General features: G+C 47.3%; 1 non-coding gene across 1 annotated transcript; it reads left to right on the top strand.

Moving 5' to 3' along the window:
- The first annotated feature begins 10,365 nt into the window (after nt 1–10,365).
- On the top strand, nt 10,366–10,468 carry LOC123796627 (U6 spliceosomal RNA). The gene has a single exon (XR_006780799.1). It is a non-coding gene; the product is annotated as a U6 spliceosomal RNA (small nuclear RNA).
- Nucleotides 10,469–10,865: the final 397 nt, after the last annotated feature.

The following is a 10,865-nucleotide window of genomic DNA, read 5'->3' as shown; positions in this document are numbered from 1 at the left end:
TATATATATATAAAATAAATAATATATATAGTATAATATATGTATACATATATATGTAGATAGATAAATAGATAGATGAATCCACTCAGATACGTCCCATTCCAAACAAGCATCATAGGGTTTTTTCTAGTTTTCTCCTTTTCTGTATTTGTAACTCTCTCTGGCTAAACCTGAACCTCCTCTCTGCAAATGGGGATGACCTCTTCACTGTGCTCAGGATCTGGCTTCCCACATCTGGCTTCCCTTCCATGGGAATGCCCTTCTCATTCTGTCTGGGCTCTGATATCCTGCTCTGGGCCACCATGGCCTCCTCTACTCTCTACCCTCTTCACACAAACACATACACACCGCACCTTGTTCTGCCCCACCTAATGAGTTTAGAACTAAATTGCTCAGGAATGGAAGAGAAGAAAAGGGAAGGAAAAGAGGAACCTGAATTGCCTTTGTTTTGAAAAAAAATTTTTTTGTGGGATAGAACTTCTCTTTCTACAGTTAAAAATGTCATTCCATTGCCTTCTGGATTTCATAGTTGCCATTGACAAGTTAGCACTATTGCTCCTTTGAATGTAATGTGTTCTATTTTTCCCAGCTGCTTTTAACATGTTCTCACTGCCTTTGGTTTTCACCTATGTGTAGTTTTCTATGTATTTCTTCAACTTGGGATTTACTGAGCTTTGTGAATCTATGAGATGATGTCTTTCTCTGATTTTGAAAACTCTTGTCCTTTATCTCTTCAAATATGCTTTTCTTATTTTCTCTTCCTTCCCTTTTCTGAGAATCCAATTATATACATGATTGAACTGATGACTGTGTCCCCACTTTGTGTCTTATACTCTGATCTGTTATTTTCATTATTCTCTCTCTCTGTGTGCTTCAGTTTGAGTATCTTCCATGTACATGTCTTTGAGCTCATTAATTCTATCATCCACTATGTTTAGATTGCTGTTAAATCCATTCAATGAATCCTTAATTTCAAATACTAAGGTTTTTCAGTTCTTGAATGTCTATTTGAATTTTTATAGATTTTAATTCTCTGCATTAGTCCTCCATCTTTTCCTTCATTTGTCCATCTTTTTCTATGTATTCTCTTATTCTGTTTATCATAGTTATTTTAAAATTTTTGTCCAATAACTCCAATAGCAAAATTATCTGAGTTGTGATGGTGGGATGAATACCTCCAACCAAAATTTGGTTCAAATGTCAAGACTGATGACATGAAGCACACACCAGGAAAATATGAGAAGATTTATTACTCACATATGAGGATTTCTGGAGAGAGCCTGGAAACTTCCCAAGCAGGTCTAAAAATGGCTTGAGGGAGCAGAGAAATGAGACTGACTTTGAAGTCATTGGAGGGTGGGGCTAGAGGCCAGTGTTTCCATGCATGGACCAGGGCTTTCATGGTTTAAACTTCCTGCTGAGACTAATGGAGGGAGCAACTAGGCTTTCTTATGAGCCGGCCCAGGTCTAAAACAGAAGGGAAGAGGGAGTGGTGGGGTTTAAAAGCTGTCAGCATTCAAATATCAAAGATGGAGTCAGACTTTTTACTATAATCTGTGCTGTGGACTGAATGTTTGTCCCCCCCTGTCCCTCAATCATATGCTAAAGCCTTAACCCTCATTGTCATGGTATTTGGAAGTGGAGCCTTTAGGAGGTGATTAGATTTAGATGAAGTCATGAGGGTGTAGCTCTTATGATGGGATTAATGCCCTTACAAGAAGAAGAGATACCAGAGCTCCCTCTCTCCACCATGTGAGGACACAACAAGAAAGTGGCCATCTGCAAGCCAAAAAGGAGACTCTCACCAGGCACTGGAGGTGCCTTGATCTTGGATTTCCCAGCCTCCAGAACTGTGAGAAATAAATGTCTATTGTTTAAGCCATCCAGTCTGTGGTATTTTGTTATGGCAGCCCGAGCTGACTGAGACACTCTATTGGTCTGCATCTATTACATTTTTTTTCTCATGCTTTTTGGTCATGATTTCTTATCTATTCATATGTCTTATAATTTTTTAAAATTGAATATCAGATATTATATATAAAAGAATCATAAAACTTAAAAATCATTATTCTTCTTCTCCAAAAAGGATTCTTCTCCTATCTTTTTGGCAGATAAGGTAAGAGGCAAATCACCTCAATCCAATCAGAAATTGAATTGGGTTGGACCTGGATTCCAGGGTTAGTGTACCTCTGGTTTCAGACATCTCAAGAGTGGGACATGGCATGTGTTTCTTGCAGCTTCTTCCTTCTAGCAACTTTCTCCTTTTAGAAGCTTCCTTCTCATGCATGGCCCTCCTAAGTTTTTGATATTGTGAGACTGGCAATTCTTTGTCTCCTTGACCTTGAAAGTTCTGCTCTTCTGAGATGCTGAGCTTATCTCTTTACCTCCCTTCACATGCAAGCAAAATATCTGGCAAATGTCTTGAGGAGAATACTTTCCATAAGTTTCTTGAAGGGTTTTTCCTATAGTTATATTTTGCTTTTCAATAACTTAAAAATTGTGCCTTGATAGGCCATCACACCAGCATATCAGGAAAGTTTTGAGCTTCATATTCTCTAGTCATTCAAGCTAGTAGTCCACATAGCTGTAAAAATCCCTGCTGGTTTCTCCTTCCACTTTGCCTCTTTGCCCAGCACTGAGTCTGGACACTGACTCAGCAAATGGACTCATCATGGAAGAAAAACCCTAGTAATCCCAACTCACCTAGGGAGATTTTTTTCCTTCCCAGTAAGTTTGTTGCTACCTATTGCATTCTACCCAAAAGTAGGACCTCTCTGGATGCTTCATTTTCATTGCTACCCATCACAAAACTATCCTTACAAAGAAGGTGGAGAAATGTGAAAATGTGATCACAATAATACAATTCAGCAGATACTTTAACTAGTTGAATAGCTCCAGTGGACTATCAAAGTATTTTTCTTTCTCAATCATGCTAAGGAATTAATGCCTCCCTTCCACCTGGGGAGATTTGAATTTTGAGATTATCATGGCTCAAGCAATGTTTAACTCAACAAAACAATTGTCAATACTGGTGCCTCAGCCATCTAATATGGGTTGAAGGGAGAAAAAAGGTATATTTGGGCAAGACACCTTATTGTCATCTTTCAAATCTTTCTTACTTAGCAACTACTGCCTCCATCTGTTCTTCAGTTTGGCTCGGGAGCTGAAGAAACAGTAGAGTAACTGAAAGAGAGTGAGTTTGGATCAGGTGAAACCTTCCTTTTAAATTCCCGTGTCACTTTTGGGAAGTTACTTCACCTCTCTTAAGTTCTGGTTCCCTCCTTTATAAAATAAGACAACCAATGCCTACCTCCTAGGGATGTTGTAAGAATTATATTAGATATAAAGGACCTCAAACACAGGAAACCATCTACACATTGTCCTCATTGGTCTTCACTGGTCCCCAGTTTACCCTTATGCAAAATTAGGATGATGCCAACCTTCCAGAATTGTTTTGATTCTGCAGTTAAATGAGACCATGAAGGAGAAGGGATTTGTAAATGCAAAATGCTGTGTAAGGAGATTTGGTGCCTGTGTTAGAGGTGGCTCTTTGGGTCACTGAGCCACCAAGTGCCTGGCCTCATAGCAAAGTCCAAAAGCCTTTCTGGTTACTTTTTTTTTTCTAGGGCCTCTTCCCTATCAGTGCATCCTCAATTCCACCTTTCTTCAAAGGGTTGCAGGGTGCCATCTCGGGTGGGAAGCCTACTCGGGGCTGGCCAAGCCGGGACCTAGTGTGCTGGTACCTCAGTGCACCCTCAGAACCCAGGGAGCTGCTGCTGTCCACCTAACCACTAGGATATGCCCACCCAGTCCCATTAGGTTGCCACATGGTGCAGTGCTTGGAATCACACAACGCAGTGATCAAATCCCACCTCTGCATGACTAGCTGTCTGACCCTGGGCAAGTCCCTTCAACTTTCCGCCATCAGTTTCCTCATCCTTGACCCGGGGATACAGTAATATCTACAGCGGAACTGTTGTAAGTCCTGAAGGAAAATAACAACAGGAAGCCTGGGGTACATGGGAGACACCCGTGATTGGCAACTATCACTCTGACCGGGTCCCTGGCACCTCCTGCGTCCATGTGCCCGACTTTGTGCCCACTCAGTGCCAACTTTCCACTTTCCCCGCAGCCGAATCTCTTTCTAGGCCCCACACTCCCTAAAGATGGCGCCTCCCTGCTTCCCCACCTCCTAGGCAACAGAGGGCTCCGCTCGCAGGGGCCGGGCTGGGGGCTGGCGGAGCCAATGGGAGTGCGGGAAGGAGGCGGAGGAGCCAATGGGCACGGCGGCGGGGCCGGGGGCGGGCCGAGCGCTCCCCTCTGAATGCCTGGAGTGTCGGGGCTCCTGGCCCGGTGTCAGCTTTCCCAGCCGGGCTTGGGCAGGGCGCCAGGCCCGCCAGCGGCCTCCACCCCGCTTCCCAGCCCGGAGAGCGTGAATAAATTAGGCTATTCTTAGTAGGGCCTGAAAAGGAGCCCTTTCTGTCTAATAAGAAAGACAAAGTTTTTAAGTATCTGTTTCTCAAACCCAAACAGTACAGTTTATGTGGGTCTCTGGGTTCCGAGGTGGAGGAACCCGAGCGCCCCAGGGTGCTGGGTGTCCCCAAGGGGCCACTCAGCCAAGAACCAGGGGGTCTCTGCTCTGCTAGGCTTTGGAGAGGAGAACAGATCATCTTTGGGGTCAGGGCAAACAGGCGTGCTGGCCGCAGGAGACTGCCTATGGAGGGCGGGGCTCCAGCCACCAGTGGCCCCCACGGACCTCAGGACATCTGCCCCCGCCCTACCAAGGCCCGGCTAATTCTGCCCCTTTGGACCGCCTCTGTGCACTCCCCACCCACCATCCCCACTTCTGCCCTCCTCTCTGCTCCTCATACACACCCAGCCCCCACTTGCCCCGTTTTCCCACCTGGCTCCTCCTTCTCGTCCCTCAGGCCTCGGCTTCCCTGAGCATCCACCTGCCGGAGAGCTCTCCCTCCCCATCACTGTCCATCACATCGTCCTGCATAGCCTTTACAGTGCTTATCCCAACATGAAACCATTCGTTCATCTGGTCATTGTCTCCTCCCCAACCAGAGTGTCAGCTCTACCAGGGAAGGGAGCATGCTGTCTCGTTCAATCCTGTACAGGCAGCACAGAGTAGCCCCTCAACAAATTGGTGTTGAATGAATGAATCCAAAATATGGTCCTTAAATGTCCAAGACCCTTCTGTAACTATTCTTGTTGCAGATTGATGAGTCCAACCAACCACCTTATTCTGCACACCCACCTGGAGAAATACCCATGGCTGTGGGTAGAGATATTGGGGTATCCTGTACTGAACACCAGCGTGAGAGAGGCTGGGGCCCAAACATGTCTGTATGGCTCTCTCTCATATAACGAAAGCAAGGGGAAGCTCCGGCCAACATCTCAGAACTTGGGAATTTTCTAGAGCTGTTGTGAACTAGGTGCTCAGAAATCCCTGAATATCTTGATATTTAGTTGAGTTGAGGCTATCTACACCTGGTAAAATAATAAGGAAAATGACCGTGATATACTGAGTTCCTGTACCAGGCATGTTCCCTATCTTAGCTCAGGCTGCTGAAATGAAATACCAAAGGTTGAATGGCTTAAATAAGACGTTTATTTCTCACAGTTCTGGAGGCTGGGAAGTCCAAGATCAAAGTGCCAGCAAGCTCAGTTCCTGGCGAGACCCACATCCTAGCTGGTAGATGGCCACTTTCTCTCTGTGTCCTCACATGACGAAAGGCAGAGAGAAGCAAGGTTTCTGGTGTCTTTTCTTATAAAGACACTAATTCCGTCATAGGGGCCCCATCCTCATGACCTCATTTAAACCTAATTATGTCCCACAGGCCCTACCTCCAAGTACCATCACATAGCGGGCTAGGGGTTCAACATATGAATTGGGAGGGAGGGGGACACAAGCACACAGTTCGTAACACTCCCTACATCAGCTATAATCTCTACAGAAATACCACAACATAGGTGATTAATCTCATTTAGTAGCACTTTGAGGTGCAGGGAGACGATGGGGGAAACTTACTCAAGGTCACACAGTGAAAGCAAAGGTCAGTGGCCTCCTTCTGTAGTAAGCTGCCCCCACAAACCTGCTAGCTAACCCCTATCACACAGAGATCACTCCTGGGGTCTGGTCAGCCTGGCCACTAAGTGATAGAATTTGTTGCTGAAAAAAAAAAAAAACTCAGAAAAATAACACCCTGGATCGGATGGGATCTTTTGCCCTAAGCATCCCATTTTGGACTTGCTCATTTATTTCTCCATCCCACAAAGATTGGTGAGTATGTACTCTGTGCCCGGATTATGGCAGTGTACAAGACAGCATGACTGCCCCTGGCTGGGCTGACACTCAGTAGGGAGAAGACAATGAAGAGACAAGCTAGTAATTCCCTATGGGGTTAAGTATCATAAAGCAAATATACAGAGTGGTGAGTATAGAGCAATGAGGAGGGAGAGGTCCCCTGCCTATGGGTGGTCAGGAGGGCCCCTTGGAACAGGTGACAGGACAGAGACTCCAAGAAGGATAGAGCTTGACCACTCTTGGCACGACTGCTCCTGAATTTCAAAGTCACACCTGCAGAACCCGAGACACTCTCTCTACTTGGAAGGGGACTCCAGGTGGGCCTCACAGCACAAGGCCCAGCAAGACCCCAGCATGTGCTGTTTCTGTGTCCGCAGTGCCTCCCCCACCTCCACCTTCCCCACAAGGGCCACCACCACCCCCAACACCTCCCCTTTGTTTCTTTATTTATTTTACCACATCTGAGGAGTTTTTAATGGGAGAGAAGGCCTAGGAATGGGGCTGTTTGAGGACAAGGAAATGAGCCACTTGCTGTGATGAATGTTCTTGAAAAGCAATTTCTTTTTTCACAGGTAGCTCGCTGGGCTTGGGAGCAAAAGTGCTTTGGCTGCCTATCAAATACTAACAGAGGCTAACTGTTTTCTCGGCACTTCTCTCTCCCCGCACACGCTCACTCGCGCCTCTCCCTACACATGACAGAAATGACATCAAGTTCAAGGGCTCTGGGGAGGGGTGGGGGGTCTCCTGCCAGGATAAAATGGTGGCTGTTTTCATGGTGCCCAAGGACCTTCTTCCTGCCCCCCCACCCTCTCCCTTCTCTGCTCATTTGTTTCCAAGCAGTGATTACACTGTAGGGACATCTCTGTCCTGCTGGGAGGGAGAAGGAGGGGGTCCCCAGGAAATCAGAGATCAGGTGGGAATCCTGAAATCCAGAGCTGCCAGGAGCTCACACGGGGTCTCTCTGAAGTTTAGGAAGAGGGAAAATAATCCTGCACCTTTGCCCCTGGGCTCCAACAACATCCTCCCACAAGAACCTCCATATTCACATTGTGAGGTCTCACTTCTTGGTTGTCCTCAGTTTACTCAGGCATGATCTTTTCCCCCTAAGGATGGACTCTCAGGCTTCATAGTGTACCTTCGGGGAACGTCTCTCAGATGGTGTCAACACAGAGGCCACTGATGTTCCGTAAGTCGCCGGAACCCTGCTTTTGCCAAATGATGGCTGTGCCTGGCTATCTGAGAGAGTATTTTAAATCCTTGGGAAATATGACAGCTAAAGCAAAACAAGGGATTAGGTTTCCAGCTGGGCCCACGCAGAACTAGTGAAAAATTACAATGTCTGAAACTGACTGTTGTAAGAGTCTGAGTTTTAGCAATAATTCCAGGAAGCCGGAAGTCTCCTGCTAGCACACATCCTGTAAGGACAACGGGACCAAACTCTACCTCTCTCTCCTGCTCCCCTTTGAGCTGACTCCTGCTTTTAGATTTGCCTAAGGGACAGTCGTCATAAACAAGAGGCCAGCTGGGGGGTGACTCAGCCTGGACAGGCAAGTAGACATCACTGTCTAATCATATTACAGATGTGTCTGGAAACATGACTTCACTTCCACAGCAGAGTGCTGGAATTAGGAATTTGGGTTTGTTCTCCTGAAGAGGGAGTGACATTTCTCATCTCAGTCATAGGGCAGAGAGACCTGTATCCCCTACGAAAAGAACCTGAGACAAGTAGCAGGGTGTGGACTTCCTTTTGCCCACTCTGCCAGCCCCAGTTCTGGAGCTTGGACAGGTCTCTAGAGTAAGGCCCCCAACTCCAAATTCTGACAGTGGCTGCGGAGGGAGGCAGGGCATGGAAGGGTCAGGACTGTGTTCTCCTCCTTCCTTCCGGGATGGTGGTGGCCAGCCTTCAAAGATGGCCTCCGCTGAGCTTCGTCTCCTTGCTACTAGCTTTTGAATAGCAGAATGTGACAGAAGCGGTGTTTGTACTTCTGAAGTTAAGTCATAAAAAGCCTTGCAATTTTGCCAGGGTCTCCCAGGTCGTATATCTGGAAGCAGCCAGGCTCCATGTAAGAAGTCTGACTATTCCGAGACCGCCATGATGGGAGGAAGTCTACACAGCAGGACCATGTGGAAAGAGAGCTGCCCAGCTAGTCCCCATTCTCTCAGCCACCGACAGGCCATGCTGGGTGACCTGTCCAACTGAGCCTCAACCCTCCAGCTCCGCCCACCAGCCAACTGCAGCCGCAAGAGAGACCTCTATAGAAAATGGCTCAACCGAGCCCAGTCAACTCATGAAAGAAAACAAATTCTAGTAGGCCAGTAAGTCTCGGAGTTCTTTGTAATGTAGCAAGAGAAAGCCAGAACAGAAATCCTGGCATGGAGAGGGAAGAGGTTTGCAAGAAATTTCCCAGTTCTAGCTGACCAATGGTTTCAGCACTGGTTTTCAAACCGGCTCAGCTAAGGAATCTTTTGTCCATTGAAATCATAATCAGAACCGTGATAGGTAGCAGAAATAAAAGCACAGCGGCTCTCATTTTGAAAAGGAGGGAGGCCCTGACCAATCTGTCCTTTTCCCACGTGCCCCTGCAGCCGCGCCTGGGAAATAAATGAGACTTCCACCTAATCCCCCAGGACTCTCACTCTTGTTCTCCTGTCTTTCTTCCTGAAAAAGCAAAGACAAAATTTTTTAAAATTTTTTTAAAATTAAAAAAAATAAAACAACAACAAAGAACAAAAAAACAACCCACAATAGACTTTCTTCATCCACACTCGCCTGGTCCAGAGGGGATCCTGGCCACAGCCTGGAGTCGTGCCCACAGTGGCCTTGAGGGGCCTCCTATACCTCTGAAGGTTACAAGTTCGGACGACCTTCCCTTTCTCAGCAGGCAGGAGATGCCCCGGGTGGCTCCAGCACCCGTGTTCTCTGACGACACCCTGTCTTCCTTCACCAAAAGACACCAAGGTCACAGTCTGGCTGGCCCTCTTGAGATGCTAGGACACCTCTTTTGCCAAAAGACATGGTTGTCAAGAGACATTGTTATCAACCTCTGCTTCCAGCCCACCATTTAAGTAGAAAAGAGACAAGTATATACAATCTCTGTTGTCCTAATGGAGAAACTGAGGCCCAGAGAGGTTCACGTTCTCTGTAAAGCAAGAGTAGAGATCTCTCCAGCCCCAGTCTCCGCCTCTTTTCCCAGCAGCGTTAGCTGCTTCACCACCCTTGTGTGCATGAATGCTGTGGCCAGAGCCCTGAAGGGAGCCTACACTTCTCTTCCAAAGCCAAGCCAAGCTGCACCCTAACTCTTCCTACAGACCTCACCGGCACAGTGATGGCCATGGTCCCCTCCCCACCTGGGTTATCTTGGCTGAAGCTGGAGCCCGTGAGTCCTTCCAGGACCAGGCGATTACCCAATAGCCATGGCCCTCCCTGCCCCGAGACAGTATGTACTGCATAGATCTCGTGCCCTTTTCATCCTTATCACCAGTGCCCCCAAACTCTGTCTGCTCATCTTCTCAGGGAGAGCAAGCACTTGCCTAATAAGCACTTGACTGGTCTCCAAAGCCAAGGTTTGTTCCAATGGGTTTGACTTTCGACCTCCCCACGTCTCCTTGAAAAGATGAACCGCGCTTTTGTACCACAGGACATGCCAGGAATAGCTCACATAGACTGCTTTCGGGAGGGGATTTCATGAGGAAGAGGCCATAGAGAAACCAGACATCTGAAAGGTGCCATTAAGATGATAAACGCCTTTTTCCATGGTGCCTTGGGCAAGCCATTGAACTTTACTTTTCATCTCTTCCTCAGGGAGGTCACGATGTGAGAGTGTCCTGTGCTCCTTTGGCCAGGACGAGCGCTCTGGGACCACACTCGCATCCTTGCAAATGGGTGCAGAGCAGGACCTCAGAAAGCTCTGTGTCTGGCGAGCTCAGTGCATCCTGCCTGAAAGCAGGGCTTGAGCAAAACAGACAAGGGTCCCTTCCAGGCTACTATGGCCATGTCACAGCCTCCACCCCCACTCCCCACCATCACGTTTCCCCCAAACCAGCAGATTCCCATGCTCCCCTTGGCAGCACATATACTAAAATTGGAATGATACGGAGATTAACATGGCCCCTGGGCAAGGGTGACATGCAACCCAGCAGATTCTCCCTATGGTCTGCAACTTCCCATCAAGGGAAAAATCCCAACAGCTAAGCCAGATTTCTGACCAATTTAGAAAGGTCTGAACACACTACACTAACAATAATAACTACCAATGACCCAGTCACTGTAGTGACCAAGGGCTGTGTCAGGTGCTCAACACCGCCTGCAAAGCAGTATTGGCCATCTCGTTTGCCCAGAGGCTTTTAGAGAAGTTAGGAAACTTGCTGCTTTGTAAGTAATGGCAGAGGTGGGATTGGAAACCATGTATGTCTAGCTCCAAAGCTCGCCATGCCCTTTCCATTAGCGATTTTGCCGGTGTGATTGAGAGGGTGGGACTTTGCTGTGACAGAAATAAGAGGCTGGATTCAAGGCCTGGGAGGAACTGGGTCAGTCTGAACCAAATTATAGGGG

This window comes from Ursus americanus, chromosome 1 (assembly GCF_024610735.1).
Source record: "Ursus americanus isolate L20-20 chromosome 1, mUrsAme1.1.p, whole genome shotgun sequence".
Taxonomy (NCBI): domain Eukaryota; kingdom Metazoa; phylum Chordata; class Mammalia; order Carnivora; family Ursidae; genus Ursus; species Ursus americanus.
This window is presented reverse-complemented; position numbering and strand designations above follow the sequence as displayed.